The following is a 19,260-nucleotide window of genomic DNA, read 5'->3' on the forward strand; positions in this document are numbered from 1 at the left end:
GTTTCAAGGCTGAACTTAACGGTCCTACCTCCATGAGCCCTTCCTTGATGGCCCTATTAGGCATAGCTGACCACTCTCATTCGGTGAACTGTCAAACAAGCTTCTATAGATGTCTTGGGGGGATTCAGTGAAGAGCATAAAAAGTTCATGCCAATCCAGGCTCTGAATTCCTCGTCTCCCATCCAGGATGCTCCAATTCCTGACTGCTACTGCTTTTCAAGTGAATTATACTGGAATGGCAACCAGCCTACGTTAAAGACTTGTTTAAAGCCATGGCCAGTTGCAGAATAGACTAAACGCATCATTTAACTGTAAGTAAGAAAACCCAAGCATGGCCCCCTAAGGGATCAGTGCAGAGACATGCCTCTGTTTTATCTGTCTTGGAAACTTTTCAGGGCTGCAGCAGCCTTCTGAGAAGAGTTTGATGAATTAATTTCAAAGCAAATATATTACTCTTAGCTATCTAGTGCAACGGATAACAGATGAGGCAAGCAGTAGACAAATCAAAAAAGCCTGGGAAATAAGAGGCTAGGGGAAAAGATAGAAAGGAGAACGAGGGCTTTGTAAAGCTTCTGAGTACATTAAGGACTCTATAAGCTCATGCACTTGCCCGGGAATGGATGGATACTCAAAGAAGACCTGAGAAGACCTTGATCTTTCACCTATGGCTGACATTTAAGCTCTGCACAAGCATATAGCGTAGGCTAGGTCAGAAATGTAACACAGAGTCAATCTACTATTTTTATTTTTGTCTCCTAGCATGCAAGGAAATCTCGGTCCTGTTATTAGTAGACCACTAAGCTAACAAAACAAAGGCTTTAGTGAACACACATAACAAAGAATAGAGTCTTTAAAAATGTTTCTAAAAGTCACCAAACAAAAGAACAAACAAACCTACAACCCACGATAAGCAGTAACAACGAGCCCTGGAGAAAGAGATAATCTGATTCCCTGAGTTACTGCATTATAATGTTTTAGACGTCCGATTTTCATCAAAAATATGTGATGCCTGCAAAGAAATTAAAAACTGTGACTCAAGCACAGGAAGAAAAAGAACGGATACTGTCCCTGAGGAAGTCTGAATGTGCTTCTTACTAGACAAAGACATTAAATCAATTGTGCCTCACCTGGGGCTCCTGAGGCCTTTATGTCCCCACTACTATTAAAATAGACCTGTCTTGGGATCCCTTTCCTTTAACAGTACTTCCTGCTTTCTAATCCATATTGCTAACTTAACCTGACCATTATAGTTCTCATTGAAAGTTGACTGGCATTCTACTTTGTAAATCAATCCTTGGTAAGTTTGGCTTAACTCTTGGCTCTTGCAAAATGTGTTCATGACTCTGAAAAGCTGGAGACCAGCCCTTAGACATGGTAACCGAGCAGATTCTGATCATATCTCTAACTGCCTATGGCACACTCAAATATAAAAACTCAAAATGTCCCAAGTTGAACTTGTCTTTTCTTAAAAAAAAAAATCCCTCTCTTCTTTCTTGGTTCCCTCTCTTGAGTGGTGTCACCATCATCTACCTAGAAAGTCAGAAGACATCTCTGAGTCAGCTGCATCCCACTTCCCCAGGAAAAACAGTTAAGACAGACTTCACTTCTTATAGTTTCAAAAATGCATCCCACACTTCATCTTCATCAGCCTTAACTTGGTTTGGATACACTTTATGTTCCCCTATGTCACTGCAAGTTTTTTGTTACTGTCCCTGTTTCCAGGTTTTCACCCACATCTCCACCAATGCTAAATTTATCCTCCTCATCCCAGGTAAGGTGATCCATAGAAAACATAAATATGACCATGCCACTCCCCTCTCCAATATACTTCAACAAAGAATATCAACTTATGATAAAGTTTGAATTCTAAGACCCATTAAAATCTAATTGCCGCCCTTACACCACTTGTTCTCCCTCTCTTCCACCTGAGGATCTCACAACCTGATATATCCTCCACTGCTGACAGAGTGATGTACTCTCCACACAATCTAACCTTATCCTTCCTCTTTCAGTCCTTCTTCCCACCATGAACATATCCTTATTTCACCTGCTGTCTTCAGGATGAAGTTCAAACTCCTTTATCCCTCTGATGTTAGTGTTTGCTACACCTCCAACTTGGCTGGATTGTAGATATGGTCACAAAGGCAGATGAAGAAGGGCATACTAAGCAAACTCAGGAAATGAGCTAGTCATTAATGTCAGGCAGACACTGGCAGTGGGGAAAGGAAAGAATATGAACAACTGAAATTCTTCCCAGAATGACTGTAGATAAAATAAGGGAGCAGAAAAGTTATCAAAACCATAGGCTGGAACCATATAGTGAAGGAATAAAGTGTGACCATCACATTCATTACTCTAAAAGCATAATAAGTTGAAATTAATGACATAAAAGTAATAATTGATAACAATTAATATTACATATTGAATTCGTATAAATTAGCAATAGTACTAGTATGAATAATAATTAACATTTATATAAGGATGATCTTCAGTCATCAGGAAAGGGTACATTATTTTCAGGGTACTTAGTTTAAGAAGCAGAGGTCACATGTAATTCTTTAAATTCCTGTGAAAGAAGTATTAAAAGTTTGGGTGCTCAAAGCTGACACTGACATGTAAAATGTATATATACATAATATATATAATAGTATATAGATAATATATGGATAATATATACATATATTGCAATTCAATCCCAAAAGATGCTCGGTACATGCAACTAAGATACTTAAACCATATTTTAGACATTTGTTATCTGCTAGGACTTGTACCAAAAGCTTTCCTTTGATTTTGACAAACAGGTTGTGGTGAGTGTTATTACTACTATTTACCAATTGGGAGATGGAGACTCAGGAATATCATCTACCCGCCCATGATCACAATCTGAGTGAGTGGTGGAGATAGGATCCACATCTGGGTCAATCTGACTCCAAAGCTATAATTTCCTTGTATCTCAGTTTCACAAACTTTCCCTTTCTTTTCATGGCAGAGGGGCCAGAAATTGGCAGAAGATGAAAGCAAATGTATTTTTTGAAAGAGAGAAATACAAAGCTTGGATAGTGGTGGAAAGTCTGGAATGGCACGGTGAAACTCTCCATAAACTTGTTCCTCCTTAAAAAAAATGCAAATACTGGCAAAAATTGTCACAATCAACTTTTTCAGAACTCTGGAAATTAAACAAAGGTTTGCAAGAATCTGAGAAGCTTTTATTAAACAAAAGCTGCTGAGTCTCAGTAAGAGCAGCAAGGCTTATGACTTTTTAACTTGAACTATCCCCATTCCTTTCTCCCCAGCTTCACAGAAGCCTTAAAATCCAGCAGCCTCAAAATCATGGCTGTGAAAACCATCAGGCTGAAAAAGGATTCCTCCTCCACAAAAAAAAAAGCCAAAATGTAAAAAGTCCAAATGTCCTTCCATTAATAATGGTTATCTCTGAGTGTGGAGTGGGATTTGAGACTTGCTTTTTACTTTATAACACTTCCATACAATTAAATTATTATGAGTGTAACTTTTAAAATAAATGACACAATAAAGATAAAACAGGAAGAAATCATTCCTGAAAATGCTCTAATGAGTGAAGGATGGTAGATGGAAATTAAACAGAATTGTTTATGACTATTTCTAATTTTAAAAGTATATAAAATATTGACTTTTTAAGTGTAGTGTTCTGTCTTTAACTTTCATTTTAGTGAAAGTCAAAAACAGCTTCTAAGAGCTTTTATAGACTCACAACTTGTCCTTTGGCTTCTGATTCTACTTTACCCACAGCGTTCTAAGTCCTTCAAATATAAATTATTTTACCACAGTGATTTTCATGGATTTAACCATAACAAGTGGGGAAAGGCTACAGTGTAGGACTTTGCTGGCAAGCTTGCTCTGCTACTCTTGGCAAACATAACTGTGAGTTAACTCCAGCTGTAATATTAAAAGCTAACTGGAAGTCATTATAAGCAGCTTTTTGCTCACAATGTTATAGTCTGTCCTGGAGCCTGCAACTATTTTTGACAGCATAGAACAATGCATCCTGTGCCTGAGAGATACAGTAGCAGTAGATACAGTAGACACTATATGTAGCTGCCTACTGTAATAACATCTCCACAATTATTCAGGAAGCCTAGGAAGTGTGAATGAGCCTAAGAAGAAACCTGCTATGAAAAAAGATCCCCCCACCTCCCACTCCAGACACAACAATTACACATTTTGTTTGAAACCAGGAAGTAACCTGCAACATTCAAATTATCCCCATAATTATTGGAAAGTATATCTGCTTAAGACTAGGGAGTAACCACTGTAATCAAATTCTCGACAAGTATCTGCAGATCATGGCTAGGATTCAGATGGCCTTTGAAGGTCCTGAAATTGGAGCTCTAATTTTTGTGCATCTGTGAATTTGGGAGAGAGACTATCACTTCATCAGTTTCCCACGGTGGCCTGTGGCCAAAAGAAATCTAAGAAGCACTGATCTTAGGGTTTCCGGTATTAGACTAGGAAGTAATAGACTGGTAAAAGATGTCCCTCTCCTCCCCACCAGATCCTTCAATGGCAGCTCTAAGTCTGGATTCATCCCTGTACCTGCAGTTTTTTGACACTACTCAGGCAGAGGATAGAAGCACTGAAGGGCAAGCTGGAGGTAGGAAAACAGAACAAAACAGAAGGGTGTTTCCAAGATCCTGACCTGAAAGGGCCTTCAGGGAGAAAGATCTATCTCTGCTTTGAGAGTAACTAGTTTTAACCAGGCTGTGATGCCTAAAGAAAGAAGCAGAAAGCTGGATGTTTCTGGATGTGAGTACCAGATAATGAGCAACTGCCGAGTTAGGAGCCACCAAAGATCCAGTTTCTAGTTGGATTCAAAGAAATTGTCCCTGATGCCCAGCCAAGATAAGACCAAGAGCCAGGTCTGAGGGAGTTAATCTGCTTAGCCTAGAGTAAAGCAGGCCAACGTGAGGCAGTAAACATAATATATAGGGAGAACCAAGTGGCATCGCCAAGTCCAGAAATCTCAGTTTTAGTCTCAGCTCCTAGGCTAGCTAGCTGTGTGCACTTGAGCAAGACCCTTAAGCTTTTGGGATACCATTTCCTTCTCTGCAGATTGTGAGCTTTAGACTAATGACATGCATAAGCATATATCATTGAGTGTTTCAGGTGCAAAACCTTTGTTTATCTTTCTAAAACTCAAAACATTCTAATTTAGGAGCTAATTGGAGCCAAGTAAGATGTTATTGATTTATTCATGATTTATTTATTTAAACTGACAAATTGCACATATTTATGATATACAGCATGATGTTTTAAAATATGTATACATTGTAGAATGGCTAAATTAAGCTAATTAGCATATGTATTACCTCACATACTTATTTTCTGTAATCTAGATTCTTAAAAAGTACTCCTTAGCAATTTTCAGGTATACAACACAATGTTATTAACTGGGATCCGGAGATGCCTCACGTTTGTAGTGCAGTAGATTTTGATGTCTTAATTGCTATCTCAGGGTATTCAGAATTGAATGAAATGCCAGATAGGAAAGCTCTAGAAGTGAAATTATGCTCAGGACTGCAGCTGGAAAATCTCTGTCATAAGTCATAAGAAGAGAAATAAATGTATTAATCCCTCTGATGGAAGTGGCAGAATTGATCAGAGGGAAACTTGGGAAGTATCCTGTTTTGGGGTGCAACTATATATCACATGGATCAAGAAAACCTTTCAGGAAAGATTCTTAATCTATGCAGAGGATCACCATAGAGGCTGCCCCACACACTCTAAGCTGAAAGATATATTTGTGAAGCATTGAACTTCAGAAGTAGTTGATGAAATATATAGGAATAGTCGCCTATGTCACTGGTAAGAATGTCAATTGGTCTAACCCTTTTAAGAAGCAGTTTTCAGATATTTATTTAGAGCCATAAAATAGATGAAATAGTTTGTGTGCTCTGACCTAGCAATTCTAATTTTGAGGACTCTATCCTAATGAAATCCAAATGATTGAAAATTCATTGTGCACAGATTGTCATCACAGTGCCATTTATCTTACCAGAATATGGGAACATGAAACACAAGGTATGCAAAACCACTGAAATTCACTATAGTCTAACCTCTTCCCACTTCCTTAGCCCTCACCGAATGCCCAGCATCCACAGGCATCCTTCTTTCCATTTACTTACTTGCAAAAATGTTCCCTAATCTAATATCACTATCTTCCATGCATTATGCTAAAGACACTTACTCCCTTTCTGAAGGATACAACCCGAAGTCTCATCCTTGTTTTTCATCAAGCTTCAAGTGCAATACCTCTGAGTGATTGGCCTTCCTGTTGTTCATTTCTGAATGCAGAATCTCATAGTAGGCATAAGTGTATGGACTTCTGCTTCTGGTGGTTGGCATAGTGATGATCTTTACTATTCTCCACATAATGGCAGTCCTCTCTTGAGATTAGTAATTAGCAAAACCACTTTGGACCTTGATCCAGCAATCCCACTTCCAGGTGTATATCCAGAGAAAATTAAGTAATTATCTCAAAGAGATATCTGTACATTCATGTTCATTGCAGCACTATTCACAGTAGCCAAGATATGGAATCAACTTAAGTGCCCATCGACGGATGAATGGATAAAGAAAATGTGGTGCACATATACAATGGAAAACTATTCAGCCTTAAAGAGGAGAAATCCTGGATCTGAAACAACATAGGTAGATCTGAAGGATATTATGCTAAGCTAAATAAGCCAAACACAGAAAGGCAAATACTGCATGATCTCATTTATGTGCAGAATATAAAAAAGTCAAACTCATAAAAACAGAGAATAGAATAGTAATTATCAGGGACTGCCAGGTGGGAGAAATGGGGAGATGTTGCTCAAAGAGTACCAAGTTTATAAGATGAATAGGTTCTGGGGATCAGGACCATGAATCTGGGGCTCCATTCCATGAACCGATCAGGATCTCTTCCAGGCCTTTGTCAATGCTGCTCTTTTCTGCTTGGAATGTCATTTCCCCTCTCAAACTCCTTGTCTAACTAAATCTTACTCATGTTTTATGCATTAAAATTACAGCTTCACTTCTTCTTACGTCCTTCCCTGCTCTCTAAAGTCTGGGTTAAGTTCCTTTCCTCTGAGCTCCCACAGCTCTCTGGACATCCTTCATATACCACTTATCATGCTGCAAAATGATTGCCTGTTCAGTTGCCTGTCACTTTCACCAGAAGGCTATGGACTACCTTGTTCACCTTTGTGATCTAGCATCTCACCAAGATCATGGCATAGAGTAGGATCTTGTACCTACAGTATGTTTTCAAATGAAATCAATACAGCACTTTATTGTAATATGACAATATGTAAATAAATGAGCATGCTGTGTTCACAGGACAGAGATCGAATAGGCCTGACTAGAATAGAAGATGCAGAAGCATGCTAGGAGTTGTGGGAATTAAGGATGAGTGGGTGCCAGGATGAGGCCTGAAGGGAGGGTCTTGAAAGGCTAACAGATGAGTTTACACTTTCTGCTATTGGAAATCCATGGAGTCATTGAAAAGCTTAGTACAGGGGAGTGAGTGGTGTGTGTGATGTTGAAGGATCATTATTCTGGTATCAGTATGTAGGATGGATAGAAGGTGGGTATCACTGTGGTTATCCAGGCCAGCTAGTGATCATTTGGGCAGGAGAAATGAGGGCCTGGGCTAGGTTGGAGGTGGTAGAGTTGGAAAAGACTAGATGATGATAGTAAATTTTAAATAATCATCAACAGAAGCCTTGAAAAATCACCTCAGAATACATTTATAATAAATAAACAGATTATTGCAGTCTATTTTTCAAATTCAGATAAAATCAAGTTAAAATTTAAATCAAGTCTTGAAAATAGTCACATATTAGGGTAATTGAATGTGGCTGCCAGGGAAGCCGGTCTCACCACTTTACAGCCTCACTTCATGAATCTCAGGTAATTTTTATTTTTGGTGTGAGGGACTTATTCCCTCTTCAAGCCTCTGCACCCCCCATTCCATGAGTTCCAACATGGAAGGACTCCTAAAATCACCTCCCCAACTGGCCTTAAGTTAGGAATAATTCTGCTGACTTGATACAAGTTTTTTGTGTGTGCATAATTCTGCTGACTTGATACAAGCTTGTGTGTGTGTGTGTGTGTGTGTGTGTTCAACTGTTCTTTCAGAGCAATAGCATCTAGAAACACAAAGCTGTTATAGGCAAGGTCCTTTATTTGATGGATATCCTGAGCTGAAGAGTTGCTTAATACACACATACATTCACGTGCACACACATGAATGTGCACACATATATGCACATACACATTCTAAATAGAAAAAATGAATGAATTGAATGAGTTAGCCTAAATTAGAAGAATTTTCCATACAACATAGAAATAGAAGAACTCTAGTTTCTCTGCATAGATTAATGACAGTGAGTCCTAAAGCAATGCCAGTCAAAATAAGCTAGGAAGATATATCCAGAATGGGCATATAAAAGTTATTAGGAATATAAAACAGCATAGTCAATTGATATGTAGATTTAATTTCTTCATTTGATATTATATGGAACTCATTAGAGTGAGGTGTTTAAGAGAGCTGGTTCTACAGTCAGTCAGACCTGGCTCAAGTCCTAGCCACCACTTGCTAGCTATGTGATCTTGGGTACTTTGGCCTGTCTATAACTCAGTTTCCTCAGATGTCAAATGGAGGTACATATAATACTAATTCCATATGTTTTTGATGAAGATTCAGAAAATAGATACAAAGAGGCTGATAGGTGATAGTGCTAAATACATAATAGCTATTGTCCTTTAAATGCAAATGTAAGGGTTTATGTCCCTTATTAGTAATGTTTTCTCAACTGGCCAGATGGAAGACCACCACAGTGGAGTCAGAGGATGATGATGGAGATTATTAAGAAGCCAGAGAGAAGAGTCTCCACTGAGGTATAGGTGAACTAGAGTCTTCATTATGCTGACGTATGTCTGAAGAATTTTATAATAATTGGTTGGTACTGGCTGATCTTCTATAATAACATAGTGTACTTTCAAAAAGCTACCCATATTATATAGTTACTGTGGAACTGAATGTGAAATTATGTTCAAAAGGCTTTTCTCTCTCAAATGTCCCTCTTCTGGTAATACTTCAAGATTTTGGACACCTGGGAGGCTGCTATTCAAAGAGTCATTCGTTTTTACTCTATTGCAGTCTTAAGAGCATTGTCTCCAGAACCAGACTACCTGGACTCAAATACTTGCTGTACTGCTTGATAGCTTTGTTGTCTTAGGAAATTTAATTAACCTCTCTGTGTCTTGGTTTCCACATCTCTAAAATGACAATAAAAATAGCGCCTCCTTCATAGCATTGTTGTGAGAATTAAATGAGATAATCTCTGTGCTACCATGGATTATTATGTTTTTATGTACATGTATTGTTTTCCTAACTAGATTGTAGCACATACCATTGAGAGAAGGAACTGTGCCCTATTTATCTTTGGAGTCAATGTCCATGGACATATACTGTTGAGTATGAGGAAACTTAAAGTAATATTTTTCTTTAATACATAGATTTTCAAAGGCTACCACAAGGTGGTTTTAGTTGACATTTTCTATTTTTAGACTAAAAGTAGGTCCGTGAAATGGGTCATCTGCCACTCTAGCTTTATAAAGCAAAACCAGACAGTTATACAATAATGGGTGTCTTAACTACACTTATAATCCAATGTGCAGCATAAAGTTTTTGCCTTTATTTTGAAGAAATCCCAAAAGGTGAAAGTGATTTTAGCAAAGTAAAGGATTTCTGCTGTAGCTATGGCATTGTATGGGACTTTTAGGCTTGCTTTCTAAAGAGTCTTTTTCTGGAGAGCATGTAATTGGCCACATTTGGATCCATCCTGATTCGTTGCCTAGTGATGGCCAAAGGAAGTCACCCTATGGTGAACCACAAGTCTGTTGGCCATTTTGGTTTCACACAAAGTGGCTTTGTAGCAATGTTTAGCAAAAACAACACAGTGCTCATTCGATCTCAAAACGGTTACTTTGGGAGGATTCTATATTCTGATTCCTTGGTTTGCTCTGGGGTGCTCTAGGACCACTGTAAGATTTGGGTTGAGATAAGAAAGGGTCCAGTGACTCCAATAAAACCCCCTAGTTACTTAGCATCATTCTCTACAAATCTGGGTTTTTCAGAAATTCCAGGGGGAACTGATGATTCTGTATACCCCTTCAAGATTTCCTAACTGGCTTCAGGGGTCTGGACTCAATTAGAGTCTACTCTCTTATCAACTCGTATCCTTCAGGCTCTTTGACAGCCTTACTCTCCATATACCTTGGATTAGTTTTCTAGGGCTACTGTTACAAAATATCACAAACTAGGTGGCTTAAAATAACATAAAGGTATTGGCTAACAATTCTGGAGGCTAGAAGTCTGAAAGTGTCAGCAGGATTGTGTTCCCTCTGAAACCCCTAAGGGAAATTCTTCCTGGCCGCTGTTTTAGCTTTTGGCGGTTGGCTGGCAATTTTGGCATTCCGTGGCTTGTAGATGCATCACTCCAATCCTTTGTCTTCACATAGTATTCTCCCTGTGTGTCAGTCACATCATCTTCTCTCTGTTGCATATCTGTCTGTGTCCAAATTTCCCCTTTTTATAAGGACATATATTATAAAATCATATTGGATTAGGGCCCATACTAATGACCTCTTTATGGGTTATCTCCGTAAAAACCCTATTTTCAAATAAGGTCACACTCTGAGAATGTGCCTGGGAATTAGGACTTTAATATATCTTTTTGGGGGGGGGGGACGGGGTGGAGGAGAACACCTCAACCCATAACATACTTGCTTGTTGTTGTTTTGGTTTGTTTTTTAAAATTCACCAGATTTCAGTTCCCTGGCCCTTCCATGTTGTTCTAGTCAATTAACCCTTATCTGTCTTTAATTCTTTCCTGATCTAGACTAGACCTGTGGTACATTACTCAATGACTCTCTATCCCCGTTATACTTCCATTCCACTTTCCAGAAAAACTCTAACCCTGGGTCAATTCAACTGCACCTGTCTTCTTTGTGCCTTCTTACTCTAGAGTTGCTGAGTGCTGCAAGAGGAAATCCTGCCACCATGTGGATGGGTGCCAGCCACCACACATTCATGATCTCCAATTCCAACTCAGTCCTTGGATGCTGTCCAGGGTCCTCCAGAGATACAGAAACAATAGGAGGGGTGTGTGTGTGTGTGTGTGTCAGGGATTTTAAAGAATTGTCTAAAAATCTGTGGGGGCTAGAAAATCTAAATTCTGTAGGACAGACAAACAGGCTGGAGACCCAGAGAAGAACTGAGACAAGTTGATACATAAGATTAATCACCATATACCCTCATGCTCCACAAGAACTATTTGAAACATTCTCTACTCTTGTTAACCTTCAGTCATAGTAAAAAGGACTTTGATTCCTACTCTTTAGGGAAAATGGCCATTTTCAGTCAGGAAGTCCCTCACCTTTCTGCCATTAAAAACCTACCCACCCCAGCCGTGATCCTTGCCTCCTCTCTTCCTGGCACAGAGGAAGGGAAGTCACTCCTAAACCCAGTCTCCCCATCTGTACTCTGGGTTTTAATTATCACTGCATTTTCAGAACCTATATGGTGTAAGGAATATGGTGGTCCTTCCTTAAGCATATGTTGAATGACTGAATGAATCCCTTCCTAAGCCCTTTCTTTCATTCTCCCCCCTTTCCCTCTATTCTCAACCTCTCCTTCCACTCTTTAATATTTCTCTGTAGTATTTAAACAAACTCAAGTCTTTACTACTATGGAATTGGCAACCTTGACCATGTTTCTTCTTTGAAAAATAAAAATTGTATAAAAATTATATATATTTAAGATGTACAGTGGGATTATTTGATATGTGTATACATTGTGAAATGATTACCACAATCAAGCTCATTAACATACTCTTCACCTCACATATTTACCCCTTCTTTTGTATGTGGTGAGAACATTTTGTATGTGGTGAGAACATTTAAGATTTATTCTCTTAGCAGATTTTAAGTATACATTTCTTGTTGTAGAAACGAAGTCTTACTATTGTGCTCAAGCTGGACTTGAATTCCTGGGCTCAAGGGATCCTTCCATCTCAGCTTCTGAAGTAGTTGGGACTACAGGCATGTGTCAACACACCCAGATTACAACTTATTATTATTAACTGTAGTCACCATGCTGAAGTGTTGATGGGAAGAGGGTAGGGAAAGGTGTTATGAGAGCACTTAAAAGGAAACATTTAGTCCTACCTATTGGAAAGGAGAGAATCAAAGAAAATAGAGACAGTGAGAGTTTAATTGTGTTGTAGACATCTATGTATTGTGCCTGCACCTAGCACTCTCCTGGGCACATGGAAAGCACCCAGCAGTTGATTGTTAGTTCACCATTCTGTCTCTTCATCAGCTAGGCCATTTAACAGATTCATTTTGGCCAAGGAATGCTGTATTAGTTATGCTGTGGTAGCAACACCAAACATCTCACTGTCTGACTACAACAAAATTTAATTTCTTGCTCTCATAAAATTCATTGCAAGCCCAGGTGACACTCTGAGGCAGCTTTCCTTCATGTGGTGACTCAGTGGTACCAACTGCTTTGATTTTGTGGCACCCGAAATCTCTATACATGCTTCCATAATCACTTCAGGCATGGGAAGAAAGAGTGGAAGGTCTCACTCAGACAATTAAATAGTGTAATCATAAAACGTATCACTTCATCTCACAATTCATTGGCCAGAATAAGTCACATGGTCTGTCTCAATAGCAAAAGAGAATGGGGAAGTGGAATCCTTCAGTGTGCTCAGAAGGAGGAGAACCAACTAGACTAACATTAGCTAAGTGAATGCTAAATTTCACTTAAATAGATTTATTTATGATATGGACTGAACGTTTGTGTCACTCCCCAAATTCATATATTGAAATCTAATCACCAAGGTGATTATATTAAACGGTTCTTGGGGTTGATTAGGTCATGAAGGGTCTGCCCTCCTGACTGGCATTACTGGCCTTATAAATGAGGCCCCAGAGAGCTGCCGTGCTGCTTGCACCATGTGTGAAGACATATAGAAGGCACTATCTATGAGGAACAGGGTCTTACCAGAAAGCAAATTTGCTGGTGCCTTGATCTTGGACCTCCCAGCCTCCAGGACTGTGAGCAATAAATTTCTATTTTTTAATAAATTACACAAAATACTTTGGTTGGTGCTAAATACTTTAGGTTGGTGCAAAAGTAATTGTGGTCTTGGAACATGAATTTTGAATCATTATAACTAGGCTCAAACACATCTTTACTAATCAAAATAGGAACCATTACAATTGATATAGGAGTTAAGAAGAAATTACTTAGGTAGATAGCAAGGGTATGGGAGTCCCCAATAAGGCTTTTCTTTTTAATGAAAAGCAGCCCCAAATTATTTTCCTTTCTAATGAAGAGCAGCCTGTAAAATTAAGCTGCAGACACAGATACCAGCAGTTGTGCCAATCATGTTTAAGATGACAGCTCCATCTCCCCTTCTCTTTGTCAGCCACTTGTGTACAGTAAGAAGCAGACAAGATGGCACCGATCAACTGGAATACCCATTTGCATAATAAGATTAGGGTGGGGCGACCCTTCTCCCATGCACTATGCAGACGTCATAACTGATCGAACCAATCTATGAGCCCTATGTAAGTCAGAAACTGCCTCCTCAAACTGGACTATGAAACTCGGCGCATTCTCATCAGTGGTCCTTTTTTTTTCCTCTTGGAGACCCTCTTTTGGGCTTTCTCAACATGAGGAAGCTTTTTCTCTCTTTTCTTCTTTTTCTGTTAAACTTTCTGCTCCAAAACCCACTCCTCTTGTGTGTCTGTGTCCTAAATTCCTTCTGTACTGAGACCAAGAACTAGAGTATATACCCCAGACAATGGAGCTGTTTCACAATCAACACATTTTTGCCAAAGAGAAACAAGTTTGTCTATTCCTGTAGCATAAAAATCCACGCTTTGGGATTCGATGGACTCTTGGAAAGTATTTTCTGCCTCCTGCTGGTTGTGGAAGCATTTTCCCTGCAAAAAGTTGTCAAGATGCTTAAAGAAGTGGTAGTCAGTTGGCAAGAGGTCAGGTGAATATGGCGGATGAGACAAAACTTTGTAGCCCAATCTGTTCAACTTTTGAAGCATTGGTTGTGCAACCTGTGATCAGACATTGACATGGAGAAGAATTGGGCCCTTTCTGTTGACCAATGCTGGCTGCCATCATTGCAGTTTTTGGTGCATCTCATCAATTTGCTGAGCACACTTCTCAGATGTAATGGTTTCGCTGGGATTCAGAAAGCTGTAGTGGATTAGACAAGCAGCAGACCACCAAACAGTGACCATGACCTTTTTATGGTGCAAATTTGGCTTTGTGAAGTGCTGTGGAGCTTCTTCTCCATCCAACCACTGAGCTGGTGGTCGCTGGTTGTCGTATAAAATCCACTTTTCTTTGTATGTCACAATCCAATTGAGGAATGGTTTATTGTTGTTGTTATGTAAAATAAGAGAAGACAATACTTCAAAACAACGATTTTAAAATTTTCGGTCAGCTCACGAGGCACCCACTTACTGAGCTTTTTCACCTTTCCAATTTGCCTCAAATGCCAAACGACTGTAGAATGGTTGACGTTGAGTTCTTCAGCAACTTCTCGTGTAGTTGTAAGCAGATCAGCTTCTATGATTGCTCTCAATTGGTTGTTGCCAACTTCTGATGGCCGGCCACTAAGCTCCTCATCTTCAAGTCTCTTGTCTCCTTAGACCCCACCACACTGCACGTTCGTTAACAGTTCCTGGGCCAAATGTATTGTTGATGTTGTGACTTGCCTCTGTTGCTTTACAACCCATTTTGAACTTGAATGAGAAAATTGCTCAAATTTGCTTTTTGTGTAACATCATTTCTATAGCCTAAAATAAACAGCAAGTAATAAGACATTAGCAAAAATAAATAAATAAATAATAAAAATAAACCGAGGGCCCATTAAAATGATGTCTAACATAACCATATTATTTAAGAATGTATTCCAATATCAAACCGCAATTTTCAACAATGCAAAAACCACAATTACATTTGCACCAACCTAATATTTTCTTATAGCAGCCCAAACAGACTAAGACAATTCATGATTATTTGTGCTAAGTTGGTCTGTCAGCTATTATGTTGACAGAAGCAACTACTCAAATATTTGGGCTTAGATGCTTTTGTTACAGTTGTTTTCCCTGACTGGAAACTATGCCATCACCTGTTTGGGGTGTTGAGCCAACAATACTGTCATCTGGCGAAACGATTACATTACTTTGAGCCACTGTATTATCAATGATGTCACCATTTGGAAAATGTGGTTTGTATATGCTGCGAATCAAACAAGACAAACAGCCAAGTGACAGATCAAGGACAGATCTACTACGCTCTGTAGGTCTTTCTTATCAGATAAAGATTTTCTTTATTGTATCCTTTGATGGGCGATTCAGCTATTTCCTTGAATTAGGTTGTCGTGCAACTTAAGTCACATCCATTATCCAGCTCTATCTATATTTCCTATATACAAACTCTATGAAGTTATATACCAAACGTACATCTGGTGTGTGTTCCCAGAATGAGTGTCTAACATGCCAGGCCCTGAAAAATGACCCTAAAAACCTTTTGAGAATATATGCAGGTTATATGGAAGAATGAGAGAGGCCAATTAGCGTTAGCTTCCTAATTCACCCTAAATATGGATGCTTAATGTATATTGATTATTGGAAAAATAAGATATCCTTTTTTTGTCTATCCTAGTATGAAAAGTGTAAAAGTTTGATAGTATTAAAGAGGGTGTGAACAAGCCAGCACACTCTGGCTGAAAGTATAAATTGGTATGATATTTTCAAAGGGCAATTTGGTAGTATCTGTCAATTTGGTAGTATCTGGTAAAAGACAACTCATAAGACCCAGTGATGCAACATTTATAGTGCTAGAAATTTTTCCTGTAGAAACATCTCCACGAATCTGCAAAGATTTATGTATAAATATATTTATTGCATCATTGCTTGTAATAGAAAAAAAATGAAAAGAACTCAAATGTCTATCCATAGAGGAACTGAGAAAAATACACAAAGGTGCATTTTAAAAAATTAGGTGGATCTACATGTACTGATACGCAAAGACAATTTGTGCTGTATAAGTCATTTAATAAAGCAAACTAAAAACAGTATGAATCATTTGTTTAAAAAAATAGTTCTGTAATGTTAGAAAATTTTGGAATCAGTAAACGATATTAAATTAGAAAAAAAGTAAAACTTTCCTCCAAGAAAATAATATATTTTTATATATGTACTTTATATATGTACATATATACATATATAAAATACATATATACTTTATTTATCTATTTTATATATGTATAAATATTTTTATATATAATAAAACTATTTGAATAAAAGCTGACTTCTGAGAAAGTCCTGATCTACTCTGTAACTCAGGAAATAGATTTGGCAGCTCTTAATGTGACCAGCCAAGTGTAGCAGAGTGGAGCTTAGCAAAAGGCTCTGAGCAATTAAAGGGGCAGAATAATTGGCCAGGTGTGGTGGCTCATGCCTATAATCCCAGCACTTTTGGACGCCGAGGAAGGAGGATTGCTTGAGCCCAGGAGTTCGAGACCAGCCTGGGCAACATAGTAAGACCCCATGAAGAAAGAAGCTGCAGAATAATTACCAGCCATCAGAGCTTCTGATGGAACCCACTCCTCTGTACTGTCGTCTTTGATCTGCTCTCAAGCCCTAATCCAAATGCTCAGTGCTTTTGGTACAAGAGTACAGTTCTGCTAAGATTACTCTCTTTAAAACCATCCTTGGCTACCTACAGAATAAATCCAAATCATTTAGCGTGGCATTCAGGGCCCTATACTATTTTCCAACTGTAAATCTCAACCCAATCAAAAGGCCTGTACAGCATAATGTTTAAGAGTTCAGGTTTTAGAGTGGGGATGGTTAATGGGTCCAAAAACATAGATATAATGAATAAGATCTAGCATTTGATAGCACAGCAGAATGACAGTCAACAATAATTTATTATATATTTTTAAATAACTAAGAGTGGAATTGGAATGTTCCCAACACAAAGAAATGATAAATCCTTGAGGTGATGGATGCCCCAATTACTCTCATGTGATTAGTACACACTGTATGCCTGTATCAAAATGTCACATGTACCCCATAAATATATACAACTTTTTTTCTCATTAGAAGATTTTATTTCTTTTTTTTTTTTTTTGGTTTGTTTGTTTGTTTGTTTGTTTTGGAGATGGAGTTTCACTCTTGTTGCCCAGGCTGGCATGCAGTGGTGCAATCTCGGCGCACTGCAACCTCCACCTCCCGGGTTCAAGTGATTCTCCTGCCTCAGCCTCCCAAGTAGCGGGGATTACAGGCACCCGCCACCATGCCCAGCTAATTTTTTTATTTTTAGTAGAGACAGGGTTTTGCCGTGTTGACCAAGCTAGTCTTGAACTCCTGACCTCAGGTGATCCACCTGCTTCGGCCTCCCAACGTGCTGGGACTATAGGCGTGAGCCACTGAGCCTGGCCTTATCTTTAAATTATTATTTTATTTTATTTTATGTTCCAGGATACATGTGCAGGATGCACAGGCTTGTTACATAGGTAAACACGTGCCATGGATATACACCTATTTTTTTTTTTTTTAAATTAAGAGTTCAGGCTTTAAATGCTTAGCCAGATCTAGGATTGAGTGCTCTGCCTTGTCACCATTTCAAAGAATCTTAAACTATTTGTCCTTTGAAGCCAAATTCACCAATCTTTTCTCCATAGCCACTTCTTCCCAGATCCCTGTGAGAAAGCATGAAACTGTCCTTTCCCCGAACTCCCACATGGTTGTGTCTATACTGCTCTCAAGGCACTTGCACTTTTTTACTAAGTAATTTTTTGTTGTTTTTTTGTGACTTCCGTTCTAAAATGTCAGGCCCATGAGAGTGGGACTCCACCGCCATCCCCATAACACCCAGCATATTGCTTGCACATGCCAGGCTGATAGTAAATATTTGTGGAACTAAATGAATAAATGAATGAATGCATTTCCCTTTTAGCAACAGTCTCAACAATTTACATATGCTACCAGCAAGTGGCAGTAGTCTCCTTTGGCTGTTCTACCATTCAGCAAGCTGCTGCTCGTTAGAGCCTAAAATCGTTCTACAAGTAATGCAATTTCCAGTTTTAGATAGTTTGGCAGAGCTGAAAGTGCTGAAATCAGAATCTAGTAATTCGAGCTTCTAGCCCCAGATCTGCCACTGACGAGATATGTGACTTTCAAATCAGTCTTTTACTTTCTGGATCTTTTTCTGCATCTGCAAAATGAAGGATGGGATGATTTCCAGAGTTTGACATTCTGTGATTTTCATACCCTGCAAACTCAAGATAACGAGAGCTATGGATTCTTGGCTTGTTGCCATCGTAATTTTTTATCTCTTGTATAATGTACTTAAGGACACGGACAGAGGTATTTCCTTAGAAATTCTCTCTAAATGCTCTTTCCTTGTTTGGATGTAATGGAAGATCACCAGGGCCTAACCATCCCTCTCTGACTAGTGTTAACTCTCACGACGAAAACGGGTAGTGATTCTTAGAAGTGAAGGAAGAGGAGGATTAGGAGAGGAGGTTCAGTTCAAGAACCACGGGATCAGGCAATGTGGGAAGGCTGGGAATCCGCTGATTTGATTCCCAGAAGGATCTCTACTGTATCTGTTTCGAAACCTCTGCTTTGATTCTGCATGAATGTGTTTTTAAAATTATATTCTGGGGAAAAGGAGTAATTACTTTTTATAATTACTATGGTAATCTAACTATCTAATGTTTTTAAGCCACAGTTCTATCTTCACCAATAAAATACTGTCCCTAAAACACTATTGGAGAGTGGATGGCTCTCGTAATATAATGCTAAGTGAAATAAACCAGATTAAACTTCTATAGACAATATGATCCATTGTGTTTACTTGTAATACATACATATAGAAAAGGAGAGAAGGCTTCCTATCAAGGATAGGAAGCAGGAAGCCAGACACCGGAGCAAAACAGCACACATTTTAGAGCCCAGGGTAACTTCAGGTAAGCATCAGGAGAGAAAAAGTCTTGCTGTGTAGGTCGGGTTTTAAAGGCAAGAAGGGACAAAGGGCTGCCACGTTATTTAGAAAAAAAAAGATGCACATAATTGAGGTTTTATATTTGGTTAACAGATATAATGGATATCACATTCAAAGTT

The 19,260-nt window shown here is 38.7% G+C and overlaps 1 pseudogene; it reads right to left on the reverse strand.

Moving 5' to 3' along the window:
- Nucleotides 1-13,292: 13,292 nt before the first annotated feature.
- LOC129052837 (histone-lysine N-methyltransferase SETMAR-like) lies at nt 13,293-18,454 on the reverse strand (annotated as a pseudogene).
- Nucleotides 18,455-19,260: the final 806 nt, after the last annotated feature.

Source organism: Pongo abelii, chromosome X (genome assembly GCF_028885655.2).
Source record: "Pongo abelii isolate AG06213 chromosome X, NHGRI_mPonAbe1-v2.0_pri, whole genome shotgun sequence".
Classification (NCBI taxonomy): Eukaryota; Metazoa; Chordata; class Mammalia; order Primates; family Hominidae; genus Pongo; species Pongo abelii.